This window comes from Symphalangus syndactylus, chromosome 9 (genome assembly GCF_028878055.3).
Source record: "Symphalangus syndactylus isolate Jambi chromosome 9, NHGRI_mSymSyn1-v2.1_pri, whole genome shotgun sequence".
Lineage (NCBI taxonomy): Eukaryota > Metazoa > Chordata > Mammalia > Primates > Hylobatidae > Symphalangus > Symphalangus syndactylus.
In genome coordinates, this window is record NC_072431.2 from 139,829,631 (window position 1) to 139,856,404 (window position 26,774).

A 26,774-nucleotide genomic window follows, 5' to 3' on the forward strand; every position below is an offset into this window, starting at 1 on the left:
CTGTGCTCAGGCCCTGTCTTCCACATGTGGATGCTAGTGAGGCAGGGGTGCTTTCTTGCTGTGTATATTCACATTTCAGAGCCCATCAGAGCTTCCAAAGGACTCTGCTGTGTGAACCTCACGTATCTCTATTTTATAGTTTTTCAGATTACTTTGTAAATAATTATTGTTAACTTTCTTTAGCTTTTTAAAAATATGTATTAATATATTGAGCCTTTCTGTTAGTGACCTAGGAATAGACCTATGTTTTTTTGGGGTGGGGAAGGGGTCTGTCTGTTGCCTAGGCTAGAGGGCAGTGGCATAATCACAGCTCACTACAATGAACTTCCAGGCTCAAGTGATCCTCCTACCTCAGCCTCCCAAGTAGCTGGGAACACAGACATGCACCATCCTACCTGGCTAATTTTTTATTTTTATTTTTTGTAGAGACAAGGTCTCACTACGCTGCCTAGGCTGGTCTCAAACTCCTGGACTCAAGCAATCCTCCTGCCTTGGCCTCTCAAAGTGCTGGGATTATAGGCATGAGCCATCATGCTCAGCCACTATTGCCTTTTGATCCATACCTTTTGATTAATATCCTCTAAAACACATGAAAATTCATTGTTCCCTCTGTTAGGTGCTTCCATAGAACACTTATAGGACCCTAGAAGTCCCATCTCTTTAGAAAAACTATCTTTCTGGGAAAATACAGAGTTTCTTTTATAACACATCTCTGTCTCTGTATGCTGGCCAAAAGCCTCAAACCCCCAAACAGACCTGAAATGTTTACCCTACCACTACTTCTGATAATAGGGGTTTGACTTTGTATTGCCCACACATCCCATTAAAACACAGAATGTGATTTGTGTGCATATTGTAAGCATTTGTTCATTTTATAACCTGTTTAGTAGTTCAGCCAAAAGCTACAAAAGTGAAATAAGAGAAACATCCTGAGCAAAAGAATTGCTCTTTGATATACCTGTGCACCGGCATGAGAGGACAGAGGAGAGATTTGTGAAAGTGGACTTCTTTGTTACTAATATAACACTGGCTACTTTCTTTAACAATTAACATCTCAACCCCAATTTATCATTATTATGGCTGTTTTTTTGCTTTTATAATGACTTCAGAAAAATTCATAACATCGTCTGGAGTCCCTTTATCTGCAAAGCTGTTAGTTAATTTCACTAGTACTCTAGGGAGAGACTTGGGAAGTGAAAGGTGCACATTTGCCCCCAGATGGGGTTTCTTTACATGACTCTTAGAAGTCAGGTTGGTGTTAGGAGCATGAGACATGTGAGAGTGAAGAAATGTGAAATGTGAGATTTGGATGAGGTCGTTTGGATTTAAAGAGGAAATTTCCATCAAGGGCCAACTCCTAGAGGAGATCACAGAGCAGAGGCTGGTGTGTGGCTGCGGATAGGCATGCCATTGAGCCAAGGAGGGCTGACTCGAGGAGGAGCTCAAGCAGACACTTTAGAACAAAGCAAAAAAATGTTAGTGTGTGACTGAGGTGGTACATCTGACTTTGCCACTGATTCTCATCACTTCTCAGGGCCTCGCTCTCCCCATCTAGAAGGGCTGGGATAGCGGCTGTTCTGCAAAGAGCCTCCAGGGACCACAATGCATCTAGCTCATAGCTCTGCCTCCCTAGTAGGATGCAGCCCTTGTCCTCAGGGTTCCAGGCAGTGGGAGCTCTGGCCACCATGCCCATATTTAGGCAGCAACTAGAGAGAGGATGAAGAACAAGGGCAAAGGACTACACCATCTTTTAAGGAGATTCATGGAAGTGGATGGGTGACACTTTTGCGTATATCCTATTGGCCAGGACTTAGTGATGTGGCCACATATAGCTCCAAGGGAAGTTGAGAAATGGAGTCTTCATTCTGAATGGCCCCGAGCGTGGCTAAAAACTAGGGGTTGTCTTATTAAGATAGAGGGGAATGAGAGTTATAGAGGGACAACTAGCTGTCTGTACTGTGGGTTTAGATGATGTGCTTAACATTCAGTGTAGAATATTGCAGTCTTTGAAGATATAAAATATCTTTAATATTTAATTGCTAATTTTTTTCTTTAGACTAAAGAATTTAGGATGCTGACATAAACTATGATGATGATATTTTTGATGATGGTGATGAGGATGATGATGATGAGGAGGAGGAGGATGAGGGGGAGGAGAGGAGGAATATCTACCAGAGAAAATACTCCAGGGTGTAGGATATAACAATTTACAACCCAATGAGAAAAGTATTTTTCCCATTTTAAAAATAAGTAAATTGATGCTCAGAGTGGGCAAACCTCTGAGGCCAAACCAGGTCTTACCTATGGAGTCATGTTATAGCCACAAAGATTGGGAACAAGGTTTTTGGGAAGCAACGTGGCTCTCTGTTGCAAATAACAAAAACTGAATTACAAATGACATAAACAATAAGGAAAAAGTTACATCTCGTATTAAAATGTCTAGAAAGGGCGCAGCAGAGGTGGGTAATTCATTGCCTCAGCAATGTCTTCAAGGAACCAGGTTCTATCATTCTCAGGATGTGGTCTTTGACCTTGATGAGATTTCCTCATGGAAAGGCCCCAGCAGTGCGAGCTATTACCCTCACATACGATGTGGTCTTATGGCAGAAAAGAGACTACCTACTGTTTATGTGTCTTTTTAAAGTCAGGGAAACTTTTCCAGAAGTCCTCCTGTGCCATGTTTGTCCTATTTTGTGTAAATTCACCTTTGCTGAGGACTAGGTGCCTGAATAAAGTCATGATTCTCTTAATATGAAAAGCAGTGAGAATGATTTTGGGTGGGCAACTGTCAACACCTCTAATTCATTCATAGGTTATTTGCCCATTAGCCGGGTGTGCCTGTAGTCCCAACTACCCCAGAGGGTGAGGCTGGAGGATTGCTTGAGCCCAGGAGTTCAAGACCAGCCTGGGCAACATAGAGACATACAGAGACCCTATCTCTTTAAAAAGTATATATAAATATATATATTTAAAAAAAATATATATATATACACATACACACACATATGTAGTGTGTGTATGTATATAAATATATAATGTGTGTGTGTATATATATATATATATAGATATGATTTTCCCAATATTTAAGGACAATATAGAATTCTAGAATTATGGATATTTCCCTAAAAATCTCATTACTTTTGGACGTCACTTGCTTACTACAACTTACTCACTTGCTTATCAATAAACATTTATTGAAAACCTTCTCTGGGTCAGATAGTGTATGAATAATGGAATTCATGCTTACTGTCAAAAAACTTTTATGATTTAGTGACAGTCAGATATGCTCAGCAACATTTTCAATACAATGCATGGAATGCCACAATAGAGGCAATGAGGATGCTTAGAGGAAACCACTTATGTTGGCCTGGGGAATCGGAACTTGTGGCTGTAATAAAGCTGTCTTCCCTTAGATTATGAATGTTGCTCATGGGGAGCACTTAAATGAGCTCCCTAAGAACAGGGACCACAACTTATTTGTTTTTATTTTTTAGTCTGAGTATAGTGCTTTGACTATAGTAGTTGATCAGTGTGGTGAGCAGACAAGGTAGCTTCCCTACCTTTGTGAATTCAAAGCCCAGGCCCTCTAACACCATACATAGCACTTTGTTCCTCACAATGAATGGTTTGCTACAGAAGGCTTTCTCTTTTCTAATCTGCTTCTTGTCTGATTGTCATGCAACTTAAATGGGATAATAAACATAAAGTAGTTAGCATAGGAGAAGCACTCCGTGGCTATTACCTGCTGTTATTACTTTATAATGTAGTCTGCATTATTTTTCCTCCTTTATTTAAATCTTCAACTTTGCTGAATTGCTTATTGAAGAAAATGCTGTCTCTAAACATAACATTACTGGCAGCTGGAAGTGAAACTTACACATTACGCTTCATGGTATCTGAGAGTCATGAAGCTTACAAAGACATTTCTGGTCTTATTCTGATAAATATCACATGCTAGTATTTCCTACATTCCCATTTACTCAGTGTTCCCTACTTCCTAAAGGAGGGAAAAGCGCTGTCGAACAGTTGTCAAATTTTCTCCACAAGCAGCTTGGTCTTCCTTAATGGATGAAATCACCCTTCGTTGATGGATCCATTTGCACAGGAATTTCTAGATCATCTCAGGGCTCACACTCTGGGTCCCACCTCCTGCTCTGCTACAAATAGTTAGGTATCTTTATGCATCAGTATCCAGCTGGCCATAGCGGCCCTGGGTCAGAAATTATATTTCCTCCAATTGGCTAAAGAGACCATTTTCTTAATAGTTTCTTTCTTTTATAGGGCCATGTGCCGTATTCCAATTATATACACATTCTGGAGCACAGTATTGCAGAAAATGTTAATTGTTTAGAGATAATGGACCTAACAAATAGAATGGTGCGGTTAAGGAGAAATCCAGTTGCATGGAGGTCCTTGGTCTTTTGTGTGGCTTGAAGAGGTTGAGGATGCTGATGTGTTCTTTGGGAAGAGATTCACAGTTGACAGGAAACATCTGCTTCAATTTGCTCCAACATCAACAAGATCGATGTGGTAGGAAACCTGTTGTTACTGTGTGAGTTCCATTTATCAAGCCAGGGCTTGGCCTGAAATCAGGGCTATTTGGACAGGTACCACAATGGGTCAAAATATGGACATAACAAAGCAGCATTACTTGAGAGTATTGTGCGGCTGTTTCTCTATTTAAAGGGAGTCATGTTCCTTCTATACCTGTCTGGCTATCTTCATTTCTTTCTATGTCTTTCTCTTTATGCTTTTCTTTCTCAGCACATTTCCATTCAGGGCCTCAATTATGAGTGTAACAGCCCTCACCCTAAATTCTGCCTCCATATCCTCTCTCCTGGGTAAGAAAGGCTCCCAGTGATGGTGACTGTCAATGGAGGGGGATTCTCCCCAAGGGGTTTCCTAAATATTTTCAGAAACAACTATGCAAGCACAGACTCACACACGCTAGTACTCACCAAACCTTGGAGGTTATCCACTACACCTAAGGTATACCTGCCTCTTCTGGTTAACCTTCAGAATCACTTACCTAGAATTAATTAAAGATGCTCTTTCCTTCAGGAAAACTGCCTTGGTTTTCATTATTTGGAAAAGTAAAGTTTGTATCTGACACTTAAAATATGCCTCTGGAGAACTCAAAGAATTCAAAGCATTCTTATGTCAGTGCATCTGTGATACTAATCTTTTAGAAAATTATTACACTGCTAATAAAATGTGAAGTGTGGATTCATGCCACCGAGCTCGGGTTATTGCCTCCACTATTTCTGAAATGCTAGTGCCCATGATGTCCTGCTGCAGGAGCTCATCTCTTAAGAAAACAACACAGCCATATACAGAAAAAACAAGGTCCTTTTTCACCCATTCTGGTGTAGGGTAGATCAATCAATTAAAAGAAATTGCAAAGGCTATATGCTACGGTTTGGATGTTTGTCCTCTCCAAACCTCACGTTGAAATATGATTCCCAGTATTGAATGTGGGGCCTAATGGGAGGTGTTTGGATCATGAGGACAGATCCCTCATGAATAAATTAATTCCGTCTCTTAGAGGTGAGTTCTTACTCAGCTCCCACGAGAGCTGGTTGTCACAAAGAGCTGGTACCTCCTCACCTTCTTGCTTCCTCTCTCTTCATGTGATCTCTGCACATGCCAGCTCTCCTTCACCCTCTACCATGAGTGGACACAGCCTGAGGGCCTCACCAGAAGCTGAGCAGATGCTGGCACCAGGCTTCCTGTATAGCCTGCAGAACCATGAGCTAAATATACCTCTTTTCTTAGTAAATTACCCAGCCTCAGGTATTCCTTTATAGCCACACAAAATGGACTAAGACACCCTATCACTGGAGTCCACTCAGACTACCAGGTGAGATAAATCCAGGGGCTTCCAGGTTCTTTGTTCTTGATTCTGGCAATGGGTCCAAATTAAAGACAATGAAAAGATATGCTGTTGGCTACTTTCGTCTTCCTGCTTCCTACCTAATGACCTGAATACACACATGCTCCAGATGTCCGTCTCCCCACTGTGAACAAACTCTCGTTTCTCTTTACCAACCTCCTCTGCCCTGGTCAGGCTGGTGACCACACTGCTCTGGGCCAGATACTGTGCCCAGTACAGAGAGGAGGTGCACAAGGAAATGATAAGGCACATCTCTGCTTTGGAGAATCTCATTGCCCAAGAAGACATATAGACAAGTAAACCAGTTACAGAAATAATGGTTAAGGTACACTGGTGGTACGAAGAAGGGAGGAATCAGCTTTGCCTAAGATTGGAGGATGCTGGGCAAAAAAGGCTTCAGAGAGGAGGGAGGTATTTGGAGAGTGCATTGAAGGTTGAATAGAAGGTTTAGAGAATCAGAATTTGCCTAGTGGACAGAAAGAAAAATTGAAAGGCAGTGGACAGCCATCAGTAGAAGGGTGTGAGGCACAAGTTATTGAGGTACATGAAGAGACTGACAGTCGTGATCATTATGAAGAATTTGTTGAAGGGTCACAGAGGTACACAGAAGTATACCAATGGTAATGCTGCTGGAAGAGTAGCCAGGGGACTGGAGAAAAGAAGGTGCCATGTTATGTGCTGGGATCTCATTCATTCTTCATGTCATAAGGAGCCAGTTCTTCTCTGGACCTTTCCACATTCCATGCAAAGTCTGTCTGGCTTCCTGTCCATTTGCTTTCTGGTCATTCAAGGCCTAGCACTGTCCAGCCTCCAGTTGCTCTGCACATGCAGATGGAAAACCTGGGCCAGGTCAGATTCTGAAGACCTAGAGAACTGGGCAGAGCTCTGGGCAGTGTGGGATCTGCCCACACCTCTCAGAGAGAGGAACTGAGGTTGTTCTGAGAGGCAGTGAGCAGGGAGACCCCGAAGCCAAAGGCTAGCAGGATCCAGCAGGGCAGAGGCCAGCAGGGGAATTCAGGGAAGAGCCTCAGGGCTGACAATGGGGACACCTGACCACAGTCAAGGGGATTCAAAACACAGCCTGGAACCTGGAGGAATCCCCTGGAACATGGACACAGGAATGTGGACAGCTGAAGCCATGACCTTGACCACAGGTAGGGAGCTTGCAGCTAGGGACAGGAGCCAACTTTACTTAGACATAACTCAAATTCATTTCATTTCTGAAGGAAATGAAATTTCCTTCATTTTCACCCGGTTGGAATTTATTGCTCTCTCCTTAATGGTGCCTAGCACCTTGTTTATTTATGCTTTGAGTAATTGTAATATGCCTTGTTTTATAGTATTTTTATACATTTCTACTTCAACTCTTGATTATAAATTTGTTAAGGCAAGGAATATCTATCTATCTATCTATCTATCTATCTATCTATCTATCTATCTATCTATCATCTACACACACTAATGGTATTTTAGCTATAGCATACATAAATACACAAGTACATTTTGTTGAATTGAAATTAATTTGAATTAATCCCATCCTCTTTCAGAATAGAAATTATGTTTTCTGGGAGCTAGAAACTATTGTGAGAGATGTTTGTATTGTTGAAATTTAAAAGGGGCTGTCCAGTTCAGTTGTGGCCTGGTGTGTATTGAATGACATCCAAATTCTAAGTAAGTGGAATTGCTATCAGATCTGAAATAAATTAGCCATGCTCGTGAGAAGATGTAGAGGGTGAGGAATTCCTTCCACAAATGATCTGCTTATCTGATTATTGGTTAGCCAGTGATTTCCTGTCATCCACAAAAAAAGATGAAATAGTAAGAGAAAAGTAAATACTAGGTGAAGTGCTTTGAGCCAAAAGGAGTCTATATAAGAAGTGATGGATGGCTCTGTTGGGATTCCAGCAGTAGTGCATGATGATGTTGTTGTAGAAATACGTCAGCTCCTTTAACCCTCAGGGGGACCCTGCAGCATGTGTTTTTCATGGGCCCCTAGTGTGCTCATGCGGGATTAAATTTCAGTTGCCTACTGTGGTAATTGGCTTGAGAAGCCTATCTTTATTAATTTTCTTCTCTTCCTTGTCTTATTTCTCTTCTCCCCTACCTGTGTTCTCTTCATTCCCTTCTTCCCCACAAAATAAACTATGTGAGTTTGAATTCTTATTTCAGGATTCAAATTTGCTCCTGGGGAACCAAATTAAGACTAAAGAATATGCATTCTCTTTCTTCTCTTTTGGTGTTGAGACATTTTAAAGCCTCAACAATTTTTCCTATATAAACAGTTCCAATTATTTGTGCCTAACTTGTTATAAGTAGGTAATGAGAAAATTAAGGCTCGCAGACAAATCTTACACAATTGCAGCAGAATATCTCAGAAATGCGCCCAATTCTCGGGATTTCTGTTTGGTCTCTTTAGGCAGGCAACCTCAAAGAGGTGTTTCCAACTTTCGTGATTGTGTGTGATTTTGTTATTTTACAGCCTACTGCTGTGGAACTCTATTGAGAAAAGACACTTGATAAAGCTAATAAAACATACATCTGCTACAAAGAAAATTTTATCTCAAAAATGCTATTTCCTCTTCAGCTCTGAATGTTGACAGATTTTTTTTCCTAACGGGGTTCAGCAGGTTGGCTGGAAAGCCAAGATCAAATACCAGTGGGAGGTGTGAAGACTGGCCAGCCCATGTTCGATGAGTTCACCATCCAGCTGCTAAGTTCTCCATGCTGATAAGACGAATACTGTGAATCAGATACAGGCCTACTGGTATCTTTAGGACCATCTGCAGCACAGCTAGGTAAAGTAGGCACAATTTTTAAGTTAGGTTTTGCAGAAGGTCCCATGAAACAGGGTTTCCTTGTCAAAATACAGTGAGACATAATGACAGAGCCATATTTGGAGGGTCCCTTCATTGACGGTGGGTTATGCCTTCAGCTTTCAGGCTGATCCTGCTGAGAAGCACATGTGATTAGCCCCAAGAAGCTCTTTATTGCCCCCTAGATCCCTGTCAAATCCAGGAGAGATCTTGAGGAAGAAACATTGAGAGTCAGAGAACAAGAGGCTGTACTTCCCCTGGGCCCGGGGGACATGTGAAATGCTTGTGTTGTATCTTCATTAGTGGAAATTTTTGATCAATTATCCTGGATGATCCATGTCATGAAACATTGAGCTGCGTATGCTTTCATTTCCATCATTCAGGGTGATATTCAAAATATAGGATAGGCATTTTTAACCGCAAAGTATATTGAGAAGTAAAATCAATGTTGGAGATTAGTACATTACACACCGCATCAAGCAGGAAGAGACAAGAAAGCATATAAATGCGACACAATTCTGGGGCAACTCCTGTCTTCAAAACGTATTTGCTTCAGCTATAGCCACTGAGGCCTTACTCCTTTCCCTGCCTGTCTTGAAAGATTGTTCTAGGCAGCCACCCAGATCTCTTGGGATTTGATGCTAGACCTTGGAGGAAGTCAGGAAAAGCTTTCTAGCTCTGCCTCAGTTGGACCATGTCTCTCCCCTGTCTCTGGTTTCTTGGGCTACTTTGATTTCACTTTCTGTGTTATGGAAACCTCTGGCAGTAACTGTTCCCTGTGTGCCTTATGCTTCACTTGAGATGCACAATTGCCAAAGCCCTCTCTGATACCACCAGGGAACAGCAAACTTAATTCTTCCGTCTTTGATCTCTCTCTTTTTTTGCTGTTTCTCCCCCGACAAGAGGCAGAGCTGTTTTGGGGGCCACCAAGGGCCATTCTCTCCACTTCGTCCTTCACTATATCACATCCCCGTATGTCTTCCTATAGTCACCTGCTCGCGTGATTCCATTTTGTTTGCTGAATTTGACTAAAGGTGTCTTGAGCTTAGGGGTCATATCGGCCTGCCCACAAAAGTGTCCCATTTCACTGGGCAAATCAACTAGAATGCTGTTGTATTTACTCTGTGGACTCAGGAAGGGATCCCCTGGGAATTAGCCCCGTGGGGTTTCTGTCACCTCCCATTCTACTTCGGCTTAGACAAGGTATCTGAGTTCAGAACCTGACTCTGTTCCTGCGCACAGCTTCACAGACAAGAAGTGGATTATTTTTAGCCTGCAGACCTTCTAGTTACCATCCTGCTGCATTGAGGGTGTGAGAGAGAAGTGCTTTGGAAATCAGACTCTGTTACTGATAGCTTGTCCTGAACTGAAAAGGCGATAGGAGAAAGGATGCTTTGTGTTCAAGCAGAAGAAATCTCCAAAGCTGCAGTTGCTGGGGCGGCCTTCCCCTGTGTTTCTCACCTTGCTGCGGCCTGCTATTTGGCAGGATGACTTGCTGCTGCACTTGACTGGCTGTGCTTTGGTTTCTGCGCCTGTGATGGCTCCTTCTGAATGCGCTCTGAGCCCTGGGGGTCTTATCAGCTGGCTGCGGCGGGGGTGGGAGATGAACAGCTCCCTTGCCAAGCCCCCCTTCTCCTTCTCCTGGGAACCCCTGCCAGGTCACCAGCCTAAACCCCCTCTAGCTTGGTATGTCAGAGTCAGAGAGAGTAAGGAGGTGTTGGGAGATGAAGTTCAGAGGGTAAAATGATACCGCGGGAGGAACCAGGCTTATGTGAGCTTTATAGTGGGCTGAAAAAGAGAATGTGGTAAGGATCGGGTGGCCCGTTTCAAAATATCTGGAACTTTTACTCAATACTTTACAAGATGTGCCCCTGCCCTAACGTATAGGTGGAAATAAACCTCTACTTTAAAATCTCAACAGAAAAATCAGATCAAAGAAATCTGGTGAAATACCTTTGATTAAATGTAACACACAATTGATCTCAATTCCATAGCTGATTATTAATTTTTAATTAGGAGTGAGATACAGACACCATGATGTGTAGATTTGGTTGTCTGAGAAGGAAGATGAATAGAAGATAATACATTATAACTGTTTTTTTCCACCAAGTTTTAAAGTTCTAAGATTGCTGGCAATTTTCAACGAATATATGGGGTCTCCATCACTGGCCATTTTATGGGCAAAACAGCAAAACACAAATAGGTTTAATTCTGAGCTCCCAGCCCTTATCTTTGCTTCTCCTCCTCCATTTCTACCAGTCAGGTGTCTAGAAAAGAAGGGCATCCTGGTTGGGAGGAATTGGTTGTGGGGAGGATTTGGCCATGATCAGAGTAGGCATTGCTTCAGACCGAGCTGGGGCATTTTAAAACCGAGGCAGAAGAAGCCATAATGTAGGGGTCCGGGGGAAGAAAGTAGGACTAGGATGGCTCCACAATTCCTCTGCTGATCCTCTCAGAGACTTAGCTTTGCTTAGAAGCTTTCCCTGGTAACCAGTATCTATTGCTGTCTTTACTTAGCATTCAAATGCACCCAGTCTGGCAATGTCAGTTATCTCAGAGGCAAGACAGAACAATTTTGTAGTAGAAATCAAAGAATTTTCAGTGTAACATCTAGGGCAGGGTTTGTGCCTCTTTTGCAGTGGCTGGCCTTTTCCCCTCTTGACAGAATTCTGTTAGAGCCTCACATTGTTGAGATATCCCCCTCATCTCCATTCTGCAGAGTGTTAATGCTGCTCGAAGACTGTCTGTTAAAATCAGATTCCCATCAGGCTTTGAATGCTCCCTACCAAATGGCGTAGCTGCCTTTGATCTGTAGTCTCACTTAAGGAAGCTTTTCAAGTGCCTGGAAAATGTCTTGACCCCAGTGTTTGGACCTGTCACTGCTTGCACACCAAATCAAGGTATCATCAAGCTGAAAATGTACACCTAGAGGAATTCCTGCTATTTAATGGGCTCGGCCATTCCTGCTGTATTGATGGCAGTCTCAGCTGAGCCCTCCCTCTGGGGGCTCTGAAGATCCTAGAGTTATGTTCCTCCCAGCAGCAAATCTCTGAGGCTTGGTGTGGCTCAAAGACAGAGTCGGAGCTGCTTTGTCATCTGTGATTTTGTGGGTTGGAGGAGTAGTCAGCAATAGGTCACATCTGAAGAAAAATTCTCTACTTGTGATCTTGAGTACAACTGAAGGAAACTGACCCCTTTGAATTCATGAAGTAGGATGCAAGGTTCATATTATCTATGAAGACTGTAAAAATGGCTCCACTGACCTTGAGCTTATTCACTCACAATGCATGCCAGTTAGATATGGGTATTTATCATGCTGTATCTTAGGAATATTACATCAAATGGGGAAATACGGAGGCACATGGTAAGCTGTCGTGTACTATACAAATGGTCATTGTGATGACATTTTCTTAAAATGGGTTATGTGAAGTATAAAGAATTGAGAGGCTGACTATTGCCAGTAATTAGTTTAGTATAGCCTTGTTTATTAGTCTATGGCCAGATGTGGTACCTTAGAGCCTGTAGATCTTACTGTGCACGCCCATGACCTTCAGGTGTTCATCAGGAGACACAACATAGAGCCTGGACTTGGTGCTTGAGGAATCTGGGATGTCATACCTGACTCTTCAATGCATTATTTGGATACCTTAATCTCTCCAAATTTCCTTGTTTATAAAATGAAGATGTAAATGCCTCAGTTGCCTCATGTGGTGGTTATGAAATCTAAAATAAAAATGCACAGATGGTTTTGAATGTGCTTTGGGACAGTGAAGTGTTATAGAAATGTAAGGTGTTATGATGATCATAGATGTAACTTGGGATGTATGCTTTGTCCATGCATGGTTTCTTATCTGAAAGGAAAAGCTGATGAAAGCTAGGTCAATGAATAGTGTGATGAGTATATGTGTGCATATGCACACGTGGACATGCAGGGGCACATGTCCATGTCAGGGTACATAGTGTTACAAAGGGGAGACGAGGTGTGTACTGATCATTTTCACATTTGCACTCTGCCCTGTTCACTGATCTTCCCCTAATCTGCCCTGTATCTCCAGGAGTTCCACTGCATAGGCCTTTGCCTAGGGCCTGCTTTTTCTCTCACCCCTGGTGGCTGGCTGGGTCCTGTTGGGTGGCTCCAGCCTCAGAGGCTACCGCAGTTTCCTGATGTTGTTTATCTATAGGGGGTCTCAGTTTCTTCTGTTTGGTGTCTGAGCTCTTCCATCTTCTGGGCAACTGATTCTCCATATTAAATTCCTTCTGTTTGAAATACTTAGAGGTGGCCAGGCATGGTGGCTCACTCTAGTAATCCCAGCATTTTGGGAGGCTGAGGGAGGCAGATCACCTGAGGTCAGGAGTTCAAGACCAGCCTGGCCAACATGGAGAAACCTGTCTTTACTAAAAATACAAAAATTAGTCAGGCATGGTGGTGCGTGCCTGTAATCCCAGCTACTCGGGAGGCTGAGGCAGGAGAATCACTTGAACCCGAGAGGCGGAGGTTGCAGTGAGCAGAGATCATACCACTGCACTCCAGCCTGGGTGACAGAGTGAGACTCCATCTCAAAAACAAAACAAAACAAAACAGAAATACTTAGAGCTGATTCTGCTTTCCTAACTGGCCCCTGACTGATTCCAGATGCTTACTTTGTAGATGGATACTAGATTAAGACATGCATGGAACAATTTGTAGAGAAGAAAGATAATATAGAATCTAATTTTATACTGTTTATAAGAGATATGTCTAAAAAATGTAATTCAAAATGGTTTAAAATTAAAAATTAGGCAAATATATAAAAAACGAAGAGAAAAAAGCAAAAATCAAGGTAATAAAATGTTAAAGCAATGAAGACCACTTTTATTTTAAATAACTATCATAAAATTTATGTATTGAATGACAGCATCAGAATATATAAATAACTTTTAAATGTAAAAAAAAATTTTAGAAGCTATATAGTAAGTGACCTTACTGTAATTTTCCTAACTTTTGATAGACCAAGTAGCCAAGTAGGAGGAACAATCTCAACAATAAAATAATAATTTATTGACCTGAAAAAACATTTAGTAGCATTGATTGGCTCAAAACTATTTATATGAGGGGTTTGCCCGGGAACTCCATTTGCATAGCAAACACTCAGTTTTTATTCATGTTGAGTTATATTATTGGGAGGAACTGAAGGAGATTACTGTTGGGGCTAATGTCCCCATCCCCTACCTCTTGGTAACAGAACTGACCCTCAAGAGTCACTCTTTGTGTGGTGGTTTTTTTTTTTTGTTTTGTTTTGTTTTTTTTTTTGAGAGGAGTTTCACTATGTTGCCTAGGATGGTCTCAAACACCTAGGCTCAAGTGATCCTCCTGCCTCAACCTCCCAAAATTCTGGAATTATAGGTGTGAGCCACCTAGCCGGGCCCAGTGTACTTTCTTCCCCATTCATTTAGAAAAGTGAGAAGGCGTATTGTTGATGAGGTAATTAAAATAAGTTAATTAGCACAACAATAAGAAAATAAGTCATATGATAAAAGCAGTCTGCAAGGGCATAATTAAAAAAAAATTTTTCTCATAGGCTATTGGGAAACACGTGGTGTTTGGTTACACGAGTAAGTTCTTTAGTGGTGATTTGTGAGATTTTGGTGCACCCATCACCTGAGCAGTATACAGTACACGCTATTTGTAGTCTTTTGTCTCTCATCCCCTTCCCACCCTTTCCCCCTGTGTCCCCAAAGTCCATCGTGTCATTCTTATGCCTTTGCATCCTCATAGCTTAGTTCCCACTTATGAGTGAGGCCATACCATGTTTGGTTTCCCATTCCTGAATTACTTCACTTAGAGTAATAGTCTGCAGTCTCATCCAGGTCCCTGCAAATGCCATTAATTCATTCCTTTTTATGGCTGAGTAGTATTCCATTGTATATATATACCACAGTTTCTTTATCCACTCGTTGATTGATGGGCGTTTGGGTTGGTTCCATGTTTTTCCTATTGTGAATTCTGCTGCTATAAACATGCATGTGCAAGTATCTTTTTCGTATAATGACTTCTTTTCCTCTGAGTGGATACCCAGTAGTGGGATTGCTGGATAAAATGGTAGTTCTACTTTTAGTTCTTTAAGGAAACTCCACACTATTTTCCATAGTGGTTGTACTAGTTTACATTCCCACCAGCAGTGTAGAAGTGTTCCCTGTTCACCACATCCACACCAACATCTACTATATTTTTTGATTTTTGGATTATGGCCATTCTGCAAGGGCAAAAATTTAAAAGAACACACAAGAACCTGAATTTGAAAGAGTAAATGGTGGTGAGGCACCTTTGAAGGGAGAGTGCTCTGAGGAGCAGGACTGAAGAGCTTGGTGTTGAGGATGGCATGCAGAGCTGACATTAGGTTCAATCAGGTTGTTTCTCTTCCCCTGGAATGGCAGCCTTTGGGAAATAACCCCAAGAGCACAAAATCTCTCTCTCTCTATCTCTCTCTGTCTCTGTCTCTCTCTCTGCCTCCCTCTTTCTCTCTTTCCTTTGGGGACTGAGGCCCTTGAAGACCCTTTGCGATTCCATAAATAGTCGGAGACATCCCTCAAATACTACACCATGTTCCTCTGCATGGGGAAAGTGTGTCGCACATACACGTAAGTCCATTCCTTCCCCTCCTTTCCTCCTTGCAATGGAAGGAGCAGAAAGTGGACAAGCAAACAGGACAGTATTAGAGAAACAGAATGTACCTAAATGGCGAAAACTGGGCTGAATTTGAGGAGGCTGAGTTTTACTTTCAAACCCACCCTGATTCACTACTGCTGTATCTCTTGACAAAAGAAGTAAATATAATCTGTGGCCGATTTTCTTCTAACTTCATTTCAGAACTCCTCTCTCCTCTCTATGCATATCTGCCATCCAGAAGCCTCAGACCTCATGATGAACGAGGAAGGTAAAGCATCTGGAAATGTTTCCTATGAAGAGCTGCTGAAAAAGCCTGAGATGTTGTTTAGTGTAGAAAAGACTCAACTTTGTATTTCCCACAAAGTGTTTCATGGAACACCCTTTGTCTTAGTCTGTTCCAGCTGCTGTCACAAAATAACACAGACAGTGTGGCTTATGAACAACAGAAATTTATTTCTCACAGTACTGAAAGCTGAGAAGTCCAAAATCGAGGAGCTGGTGTACTGGGTGTCTGGTGAGGGCCTGCTTCCTGGTTTATACACGGTTTCTTCTTGCTGTGTCCTCACATGGTGGAAGGGGCAAGCAGCTCTCAGGGGCTTCTTTTATAAGGGCTCTAATCTCATTCACAAGGGATCTGCCCTTGGGATCTAATCACCCCCAAAAGGTCCCACCTCCTAAAATCATATTATTGGTAACTAGGTTTCAACATGTGAATTTTGGGTCAACCGAAGCTATAGCACTACTCACGAGAAATGTTAATGGGTGTTCTTAAACAAGGCAGAAGGGTTCCATGGACAAAATAAATTTGGAAAAGGATGAAATAAATATAAAGCAAGTTTCTTAACTTCTTCACTTTTTATAGCCTTTGACAGATTGTTGTGATTCTCCAGTAAGGACTACAGAATGCAGCATTTCCCAAACATATTTGAGCAACGAACTACCATCCCAGGTGCACCTATTAATGTCTCTTAGGGGACTAGTGGGAGGTTGCACTATTTGATTTTAAAGAACGCTTGCAAAACCTGACACCATGACTTCAAGTTGCCCTTATTAGCTAGACCCGTCTTCTGAGGTCCAAAATTGACCTTCTTCTTCCTTTCTCTGAAATTCATATAATTATATGATTAAACAAATTTCTACTAAGACAAATTTGGTATAATCCTCTAGCTCTTCATTTGCTATTCATTGTTTTATAAGTTTCTTATTTGAAATAAACAATTAATTAGATAATTATAATGGGAGATCATCTTTTTTGAGGGCTTTTCTGTATGCTCTTTCTAGTGTAAGTCACCTCTTTCTCTTTCACTGTTCCTTGGCAAGCAAAAAGACAAGTTTAGGAACAAGCCAGAGTTATCAAAAGTTCTACAGGAGTGAGAAAAAAAAAAAGAGCAAGAGGAACGCAGGAGAGGCAACTCCCTTGATGACATGGTAGAAGCATCCAAGCTGCTGAATTGTTTTCAAAAGATGGCAGGCAGGGCCCGCAGTGAAAGCGTCCCATCTGGTTGTCCAATCCACCATGAAAAGGGTCGAGAGTGATAAGGATTAGAGTAGAGGAGATTCCCAGGAGCTATTGCTGGTGATGGAGGGATGTGGAGACTTTCCATTGTTTATGTACATTGGAGGAGATTGACTTGAAATTTCACAAATATACATCTTACCTTATATTCTTTGACGTACATAATGGAGAAAAAAAAACCCAAGAGAGCACTCCAAGAGGAGTTGGGTTTGGATCAAATCCTATCCTAAGCATTATCCTGTTTTGGAGTTGAGATGCTTGAATTTTAGAAATATTTTTAATCCAGAATAGGTCACATGTTAATATTCTGGGTAAATGGTGTTTATTTGTTCATTGTTTTTTTTTCTTGGCATGTGGAAGAGAAACCATTTTGAATCAATTGTGTTCATTGGCCAAACAGTATGATAATAATTTGTTAAATTTTACTGATTAATGATGCAAAGTCTTGACTTTCACTGTAAGTAAACCCAGGATACAAAAAGCACTAAGGGATGCCCAAAGTGGTTTTCTATAATTTAAATCAAAATAAATTTGTATTGAAAGTACACTAGATTTCACATTTCACATCCTTTTAGTTTTAGATTTAAAAAAAGAGAGATACTTTCTGACTTCTCAGCTAAGATTTTTATAGTGGTAGTGGTTTTTGATATTTGGTGTGTAAAACCTCTTTATGCTGCTTTAGCTATATATTTTTAAAACTGACTTTACTATCAAAAGCACTTGAAATTTAAAAAGTATGTTCATGATTAAAAACTTGCAGAAGTTGCCCAGAAACTATTTTCATTCCCCAGAGGCAGAGAGTATAATGGAAAGGAGGAATTTGAGGTGAGATGTCTTTCTTGTGTTTAAATTTTCTACTCTGAACTTGGACAAGTCACTTATCTTCCTGAATCCCAATTCCTCATGTATTTAAAAAAAAAAAAAAGAGGATGTCACAATCATACTGCCTATTTTCCAGGGTTATTGTGAGTATCCGGTGAGGAAAATATATAAAAGGCTCTTATAACCTTCAGGTTTCTTACACATACATATCATTGTTTTTAGCACATTTCTGATCTTTGTTCATATGTATATATGGTTTCAATCACAGGACCCTATACATATTTGTGTTCCACTTTTCATATCTAATGTTATAGTTGTGCCCTAATTCACTAGCCCTTTCCCTATTGATGGACATTTAAATGGTTTACAGTTGTTCCCTATTATAATAGTGCAGTAATAAACATCTTTGTACATTTAGGCTTTTGTCTTTCTCTTCTTTTTTTTTTTTTTTTTTTTTTTGGCCAATTTCTCTGGGACTAGTTCCAGAAGGGAGATTATGGAGTCAAAGTGAATGGCCATTTTTTTAACTAACCTGTCTTTTGAGCTTTTCACTTCATCCAAATAACTTTCCCTTGGTAACTTTCCTAGAATGTCACAGAGCACTCAAATGCCTTCTCGAAGGCAGCCAGAAAGATTCAGAATCTACGTTTGGTGGCCATATTTCCATTTTCAGGCTCTTTCAGAACCACTTGCCTGTGAAGCCTCCCCTAGACTGCAAGGCCCTTCAGGACAAGACTGTGCCTTAATCATCTTTGCATCCTAGCATGGCCTGGCTTGTCACAAGAACTCAGTGAGTGATTATTCAATGGAAATAGACCGAGCAGATGGCGGATACATGATAGGCTCCTTATGGTCACCTGACTTGCCAAAGCATTCATTCATCAAAGAGTTTTTAACAATGTCAGGCACTGGTGCTAGAAACTGGAGACAGAGAGGCAAATGTGACACAGGTGGCCTCGTCAGCCTAGCAAGCAGAGCCCCCCTGGCAGTGGAATAGCTTAGTCTTGAATCTGAGAATTCCTTGAGAAGGGGTCCAAGGGTGGAGTTGACCTTGGCCCATGTAATGTGATTGCAGGGAAGGCTCCTGCTCTGCCCAAATATTTTAATCATCTACCCCTTAATATCAGTCATTCTGTAACACAGATCTTGTTACAGAGATGGAGGTGACAGAAGGGGCCTCTGCAATGTTATTTGACAACCATATCCTGTGTCAAAGAACCTCAAGCTCTGTTGTCTGAGCCAAGATGTGAGAACAGAGTTCCTTGACACAGCAGGGTTAGGGAGGGTTTCCAAATCCCCTCTGGAGCAGAAAATCCCTGTTTGATCCTATCGAGCATCATAAGGCCACCTGCTGTGGGCATGAATGCTGGGGAGGGTGGGGTCTCTGGCCAACTCAGGAAAGATCTGAGTTCTGTGCTTTTCACTTGTGTATAAATAAATGTGTCTAAACATTATATGCTTCCCATTTGCCTATTGCTGGAAAATTTGATAAAGGGTGCAGAAATTGAGCAAATAGTTCTGCAAGGGGGTGTAGAAAGTTTTCCTTGGCCTCAGACTCTGGGCTGTCTTGCAACTAGTTCCTTGGAAGTCTGTGTAATTTACTTAAGGCTGGATGAAAACCAATCCTAGGTTTTCCATGATGCCTCTGGTAGTGCTGGCTTAGCTTGAACTCTGTGGGCAGAGATTGTCAAAGAGGCAGCTCTGCTCTAAACTTCTTGTTATCCTCTGTGGAGACTCACAGAGAACTCTGACAAGTTTCTGAGATCCTAGGTTATTTTATGTTGAACACTGCGATATTGAGTAAAGACTTGGAGTTCTCTTTATGAGTTAGAATGTTGTGGCTTTCCTTTTATAATGCTCTGTAAAGAGCTCTCCAAATTTGGCCAAAAATTTGTACACTTTATGGCTATCCATTGTACAACCATATGTTCAGTTTAGAACAAATAAACACACTTGAATTTATAAACAGATGAAACTCAGTTTGGTAATATTTATAATTTGTTTTAATTTGACCAGAAAAGTATTATGTGCCCAAGCCTGTCAGTTAGTCAATGGTCATCTCTGGGACTGGGCACTGTTTCTGTGTTTCAGATAGAAACATTAATGATTTGTGAGTTTTAAATGCCCCCTTGGAGATGGCTCTAGCACTGTTGTGTTGCATGGGATATTGGAGGCAATTTCATATGTGCACATATAGTTAGAGGTTTGCGAGGTGTTTGATTTATTTTTTGGCTGCCTGTAGATGGTTTCATTATCCCAAATTTGTATTGATGAGCAAATTCAAACATTTTCGTTTCAGTTCCTATTTCAAAAGCATCTGTGTCTGTTTTTTTCTTTGCCTCTGTTAACTGGCTCTGAGGTAGGCATCCTAATGCCTGTTTCCACTGAGCCAAGATCACATGTTGTGTTTCAGCTGCAAGCTAATAGCCTGTCAGGAGTATGGAAATATATATCTGGGGTTTGTGATTCTGCATGAAATCAGGATTTCCAGGAGTGCCTGTTGGAGGACACTCTGCTCTGTGCTTCTCATGTCTTAGTGTTGGTTCTTAATGTTAATTCAAACCAGCTGTGGGAGACCCAGTTGTTCCTAGAAGTTGCTATCTCTATCTTTCACATTCTGCAATTTTATATGCACATACATTCTATGAAACTTCATGAAATTTCTGTGAGTATTTGTGTTTTGGAGAATGCTCCTTATAACTCTGATTTCATGCAAAAAGTTACTGCCACATTACTGGGGAGGTGATATCAATTATGCAGTACTGGATGCAAACATCAACTCTGTTACTTACTAGTTGGATGAGCTTGGAAAAATCTCTTAACCTTTATGTGCTTCGCTTTCTTGATCTGCAAAATGAAGATGAAAATGAACTTGGTTTGGAGTCTTCTAGTGGTCTACAGTATATGGATGAAACACTTTTAGGGTCTGCTCCAGTTACAGTACCAGCTTATAAGGATTGTACCGTCTTGTTTTAAAAATGATATGAAGTTAAACTCTGAAGCACTTAGAACAGGTCTAGCACATAATAAACTTTTAGTATGCATTCGTTACTACTATTACCATAAAAATATCAAGAAAATATTAATTCTCTACTTCTCATATTGGACAGGACTCTAATTAAATCTGATGTATGCCTACTGTGGGAAGCTCACTTTTTTTCTGCATTGCTAGAGCAATAAATACAATCAAATGTTAAAAAAAATCACCAACCAACCAACCAATCGACAAAAAAACCAATCCAGATTCTAAAGCAGGAGAACGACAATCATATTCACCACTAACACAAATTTCACAAAACACAAGCTTATATCAAAGAGTCAATTCAAACTTTCAATTTAAGACTCTCCCTTCAGGAAGTGCTCATTACTCTTATAGCCTTCAAAAGACAGAAACTCCCCACCCGACCGTGGTCTTTGTCAATGTTTTTGGAAGCTAAATGAAATAAGAATGTTGTAGAATGAAATATGGGGTGACAAATTCCCCCCTTGGCAATTTTTCATTGATTCCTACCAATTGCAGAATCTTGGATTAAGAAGCATTCCTTCTATTTGTCCTGACATCTGGAGAACAGGCCACAGATTTTCTCAGCCTCCATCCTGGAGTTTAACAGCTATCATTATATGGAAATCCTTCTTAGAGATAATCTCCACTGTTGCGATTTAAGACAGATTTCTTCTTAGCCACTCTTCCATGCTTATCCTTTGAACAACAGCCATGTATGGACTTGAACCTCGCAGTCCTCTGTCGCACAGGGAAGAATGCCAGTGATCTTGAATAAGACTCAGTTTTTGTGTTGCTGGAAGGAAGAACACTATCTGGGTAACTGAGGTTGGTTTTGTTTCCTTTATTTTCTCAACATCTTCGAGCTTTGTTTGAAATGCAAAACCTAATTTTAAAAATTCTGCTGTTGGATATATCATTTGAAATGTAGAAATACTCTGAAAAAATAAACATAATTGAAATAGCTTTCGACAATTAATAATTTTAAAAATACATGATTTCCTTTGTCTCCTCTATGGTTTTGAAATTTAACAATGGGATATTTGTCATCATTCTGCAGGTTGAGTTTTTCAGTCCAGCATAGAGTGATCGTTTCTGTTTTTATTTTATTTCTAAATTTTTCTGCCTGCACTGGATGTGCATGAGCTATGGCCTTGGGGCCTAAACAGCTCTGGGTCTCACGGAGAGCCAAATGAGTGCATTTCATGCTTTCCCTTTCCACAGTGTTTATTCTGTTAAAGTAAACTCAACTTATGGATGTATCATTGGTTGTAATTATACCATTCACATAAAAGGTAAATAATTTCAAGTAAAATTAGAATGGCATTTTTGTAAATCCTTGTACTTTCCTCACTGACTTTCAGATTTTCCTCTTTCCTAATTTTATTCTAATTTTCTCCAGGCCCAAGGACATTAAACGCATCCATCAACTTTTCTGGAATCGGGTTTCTCTGGATACCATTTCTAATTTGGAGGCTTGCATCCATTTTTTTCCAAGTGTAAAAATGGCTTCAACTTTCCATAGTAAGGGAAATCTCAGATTTCCTCTTCCATACCCCTAAGTATATGCATTTTAATTTTCCATGTCTTGTCACTGTTATGATAAAAAAGAACAACAGAGTTTGAAAACTTTCAGTGATTGTAATTTTCTAGTTAGAAGTTTATTTTCTTATATGGTTCTTTCTTTGAATCTCAGCTGTCTTTCGTAATTAGAGCATTCATCATAATATGCATCAACTATTTATATTCTCTCAATAAATAGTCCTTAGCAACCAATTTTGTACCTTGGTCTTTTTAAAGACAGTCATACAGGTATTATACCCACCTTTTCCTCTAGAATATATTATAACCTGAGTAAATTCTGGGCCTTATGTCACCAAGTTTCAGGGCAGAAACAACCAAAAGCAAATGAAACTCTAAGTTTTGCTTGCAGTCCTCAGAATGCATTAAAAGAGATTCAATTTACAGATCCTAGCCACATCGTCTAAGGTTCTCCCGACTCCACTTCCTCACTGTCGCAGCCCATCCGGAGCCCTTGTTCTCCACTGCCTCCTTCCCACTACTCGCCAACACTGTCCGCTTTTCTTTGCCTCTTGTATTCTGTTTTTCTAGTCCTACCTCTTTCTTCGCATTCTCCTGTTTCTGTATCACAGGAACCCAGGAGTCAAGTTGGGGCAGACAAAGAAGAGAAGCTGATCAGGCAAAGACAAAATTATCTTTACTGGGAAGCGGAGGCCTTGAGGGTTCAGAGTGAGGCTGCAAATACTCAGGTAGTAATAAACTGTGTCTCTGTCACCAAAGCATTTTTACAAAGAACACCAGGATTTAATGCAGCTATTAAAGTTCTTAGTTTACTTTGTTGAACTTTCCAAAAGAGGCAACCTGTCCACAGTTCTGAAGGCTGTGGCAGTGGAGTGTGCCCTCAGAGAAACCTCAGGAGATGAAATCACAGTCTTCTTCTAGAATGATCTTATAACAGCTAGAAGGGCAAAATACACTTTTAAGAGTTGGAGTCTATTCCATCTTATAAGGATGGGGGATTTATCAGGACTCTGTGCCAAGATTTTCTAGAATTTCTCTCTAGGAGTAGCTAAAGGAGGGAGCTGTCTGAGAGGGGATTGCTGGGGAGAATGAAACTTGGGTTTGAATAGCACTTCATGTAAGATGGAAAGAACATCATTTTTCACAGCAAAGTATTAGGGGTGGGGATGGGGGTGGGTGATCAAGACCAATGCAGTGTCAAAACCTCAGCCCTCCAATCTACTCCTGGAAGCTCCCACTGATCATGTGTGAGATATTTGCAGGCCAGCAGCCTTTCTTGCATTTTGCCTCAGGAAACGGGTCGTTTTATTATTCTTATGGGGTTCTTTTTATTGTGTTGTTTTTTGTTTTTAAAAAATCCCTCTTCCTATACAGAATCACTATTAAGAGTGGTATGTGACTTTTCAGACATTGTATGTGCATACACCCACACACACAGCTTTATGTTGTTTTTTATTTATTTTTATTTTTTAATTTTTTTTTTTTTTGAGACAAAGTCTTGCTCTGTTGCCCAGGCTGGAGTGTAGTGGTGCCATCTCAGGTCACTGCAACCTCTGCCTCCAACAATTCTCCTGTCTCAGCATCCCAAGTAGCTGGATTACACAGGCAAGCGCCACCACACCCAGCTAATTTTTGTATTTTTTGTAGAGACAGGGTTTTGCCATGTTGGCCAGGCTGATCTTGAACTCATGGCCTCAAGTGATTGGCCCACCTCAGCCTCTGAAAGTGGGGAGATTGCAGGCATGAGCCATTGTGCCTATGTTTTTAAACAAAAAAAAAAAATTGAGGTTATATTTACACTTTGATCTGAAATTTGCTTTTTTCAATTTACAGTTTGTCATGAATATCCATGTCAGAATATTTAAATGTACCTTTTTTTTTTTTTTTGTGAGACAGTATCTCACTGTGTCACCCAGGCTGGAGTGCAGTGGTGCAATCTCGGCTCACTGCAACCTCTGCCTCCTGGGTTCAAGCCATTCTCCTGTCTCATCTTCCCGAGTAGCTGGGATTACAGGTGCCTGCCACCATACCTGGCTAATTTTTGGTATTTTTAGTAGAAATGGGGTTTCTCCATGTTGGCCAGGCTGGTATCGAACTCCTGACCTCAGGTGATCCCTCCGCGTTGACCTCCCAAAGTGCTGGGATTAAAGGCATGAGCCACTGCGCCTGGCCTAAATGAACCATATTTTCTTAAACAGTTGTTTTATTCCGTTATACAATGATAGAATCTTTTACACAATAATTCCCCTATTGTTGAATATATAGGTTGCTTCCAAGTTTGCACTGTATATACAATACTGCAGTGAATACCCTGCTATATATATTTTTGACACACTTGCCTTACTGTTTCTATACTATTGATTTCTAAACTTGTAGTTTCTAGGTCAAAGAGTGTGCTTTCAAATTTTTAATTGCTGATGCTACAACCCCCCGCCCTCCCCAAAGTTAAAAACCCTTTGTCCCAAAAGGCAGGGGGCTTAATCTGGATTCTGTTGCTGTTTAGTCGTTCATGTTGAGCAAGCTGCTTCTTCACATCTCTGTGAAATGAGGAAAGTGGAACAGAAGATGACCTCTGTGTTCCAATGTGCCACGAGTCTTTACCTTTACAAATTGATTTGCCCAATTTCAGAGAATTATTTAGGGCTGTTTCAAACCAATATGAAAATCTGCCCTTTAAAAGATTGTTGAGAGCGGAGCTAATATTTTTTTTCTGATTAAGCTTTGATTAATAAACAAATCCATTAACCTCCTATAAGATTCTTTTGACATATTCAAGCTGTGACTTTTTCTTTCACAGTTTTTTGAAAGCTGAGAGCCACCACTAAGCAAACTCCCATTTAGGCCAGATTTTGTTTTATTTCGTCCAGTTCGAATCAGTTTGATGGCTGTGTGTTTATGCATGATCTTAAATATTCCCCAGTACTGGGACAGGGCACATTTGACCTGTTGGCCGATGAACAGATTTGGTTTTAATCAAGTTCCAAGTCAGATAACAGCCCTCATGTGATAGTGATCTTTCACTTAAACGCCATGTTTTGTTCACTGAACCTTGTAAAAATCAAATACATAAATAAAATGAAGAGGTCAGGAAAGATGGTTTGGTTTCTTTCGACCTACTGCTTATTGAAGGCTCAGGGCCAAAAGAAAAGGCAAGTAGAATGATAGGGATTTTGTTATTTACCATACTTAACTGAATAAGTCTGCAGATGTCTGGAACTATCCTGTATAAAACATCCTATTCGCCAATTCCTAAGAGACCCTCAAGGAGACAATTCGAGTTTAACGCATAAAATATCAAAGTGGGCTGGGTGCGGTGGCTCACGCCTGTAATCCCAGCACTTTGGGAGGCAGAGGTGGATGCATCACTTGAGGTCAGGAGTTTGAGACCAGCCTGGCCAACATGGTGAAACCTCGTCTCTACTAAAAATACAAAAATTAGCTGTGTGTGGTGATGAGCGCCTGTAACCCCAGCTACTTGGGAGGCTGAGGCAGGAAAATGGCTTGAACCCAAGAGGCAGAGGTTGCAGTGAGCCAAGATTGTGCCACTGCAGTCCAGCCTGGGTAACAGAGTGAGACTCCATCTCAAAAAAAAAAAAAGAAAAAAAAGAAAAAAATGTCGAAGTGAAGATTTGAAATCTGTTCACAGCAATACAGACATGGTTGAGAATTTTGCATTGATAGGGTACTTTGAGGTCCACTCTGCAAAATATTATTTGTAAATTATTTTGTTTGCTAGTTAGCCAAAGGTGTGAAAACCTGGTGTTAAAACTGTGATCTTGGCTTGGCGCGGTGGCTCACGCCTCTAATCCCAACACTTTGGGAGGCCGAGGCAAGTGGATCACCTGAGGTCAGGAGTTTGAGACCAGCCCGGCCAACACGGCAAAACCCATCTCTACTAAGAATACAAAATTTAGCTGGGTGTGGTGGCGGTCACCTGTAATCCCAGCTACTCAGGAGGCTGAGGCAGGAGAATGGCTTGAACCTGGGAGTCGGAGATAGCACCACTGCGCTCCAGACTGAGAGACAGCAAGACTCCATCTCAAAAAAAAAAAAAAAAAAAAAAAGTTGTGATCTTTCTGTGATGTAGGGTCCTGACTAGAGTGACTACTGCACATCACAAATAAATTATTCCTACTTATAGTTAAGCTGCCAAAGACTGGTGTTAATTTGATTTTTAAATAAATTGGAATTAATTAAAAATTATCTTAAAGTCACTCGGAAACACTTGCATCCTAAGTGGGAGAGAAAGTGATCGCGGTTCTCCTCATGAGTCCTGCCTGCCTCCAGGCCTTTGGTCAAGCTGTTTCCTCTACTAGCAGTGCTGTTCTCACAGCTGGTTCCTATTCTTCCTTCAGTTCTCGGGTTCTGTGCCATCCGCTTAGAGAGGCCTTCCTTGAGCACACTACCTAAGGAGAGCCCCTCCCTTTTATTCTTTATCTCAGTCTCTTGTTTCCTTTATAGCCCATGCACATTTAATTTTATTAATTTTCTGCATGTGTTTAGTTTTTAGAATTTTAACAGCTTTATTGAGATATAATTCA

General features: G+C 40.9%; 1 protein-coding gene across 2 annotated transcripts in view; it reads left to right on the forward strand.

Moving 5' to 3' along the window:
* PGM5 (phosphoglucomutase 5) overlaps positions 1-26,774 on the forward strand; it is a 179,589-nt gene that overhangs the window by 50,316 nt on the left and 102,499 nt on the right. The window lies entirely within an intron of this gene.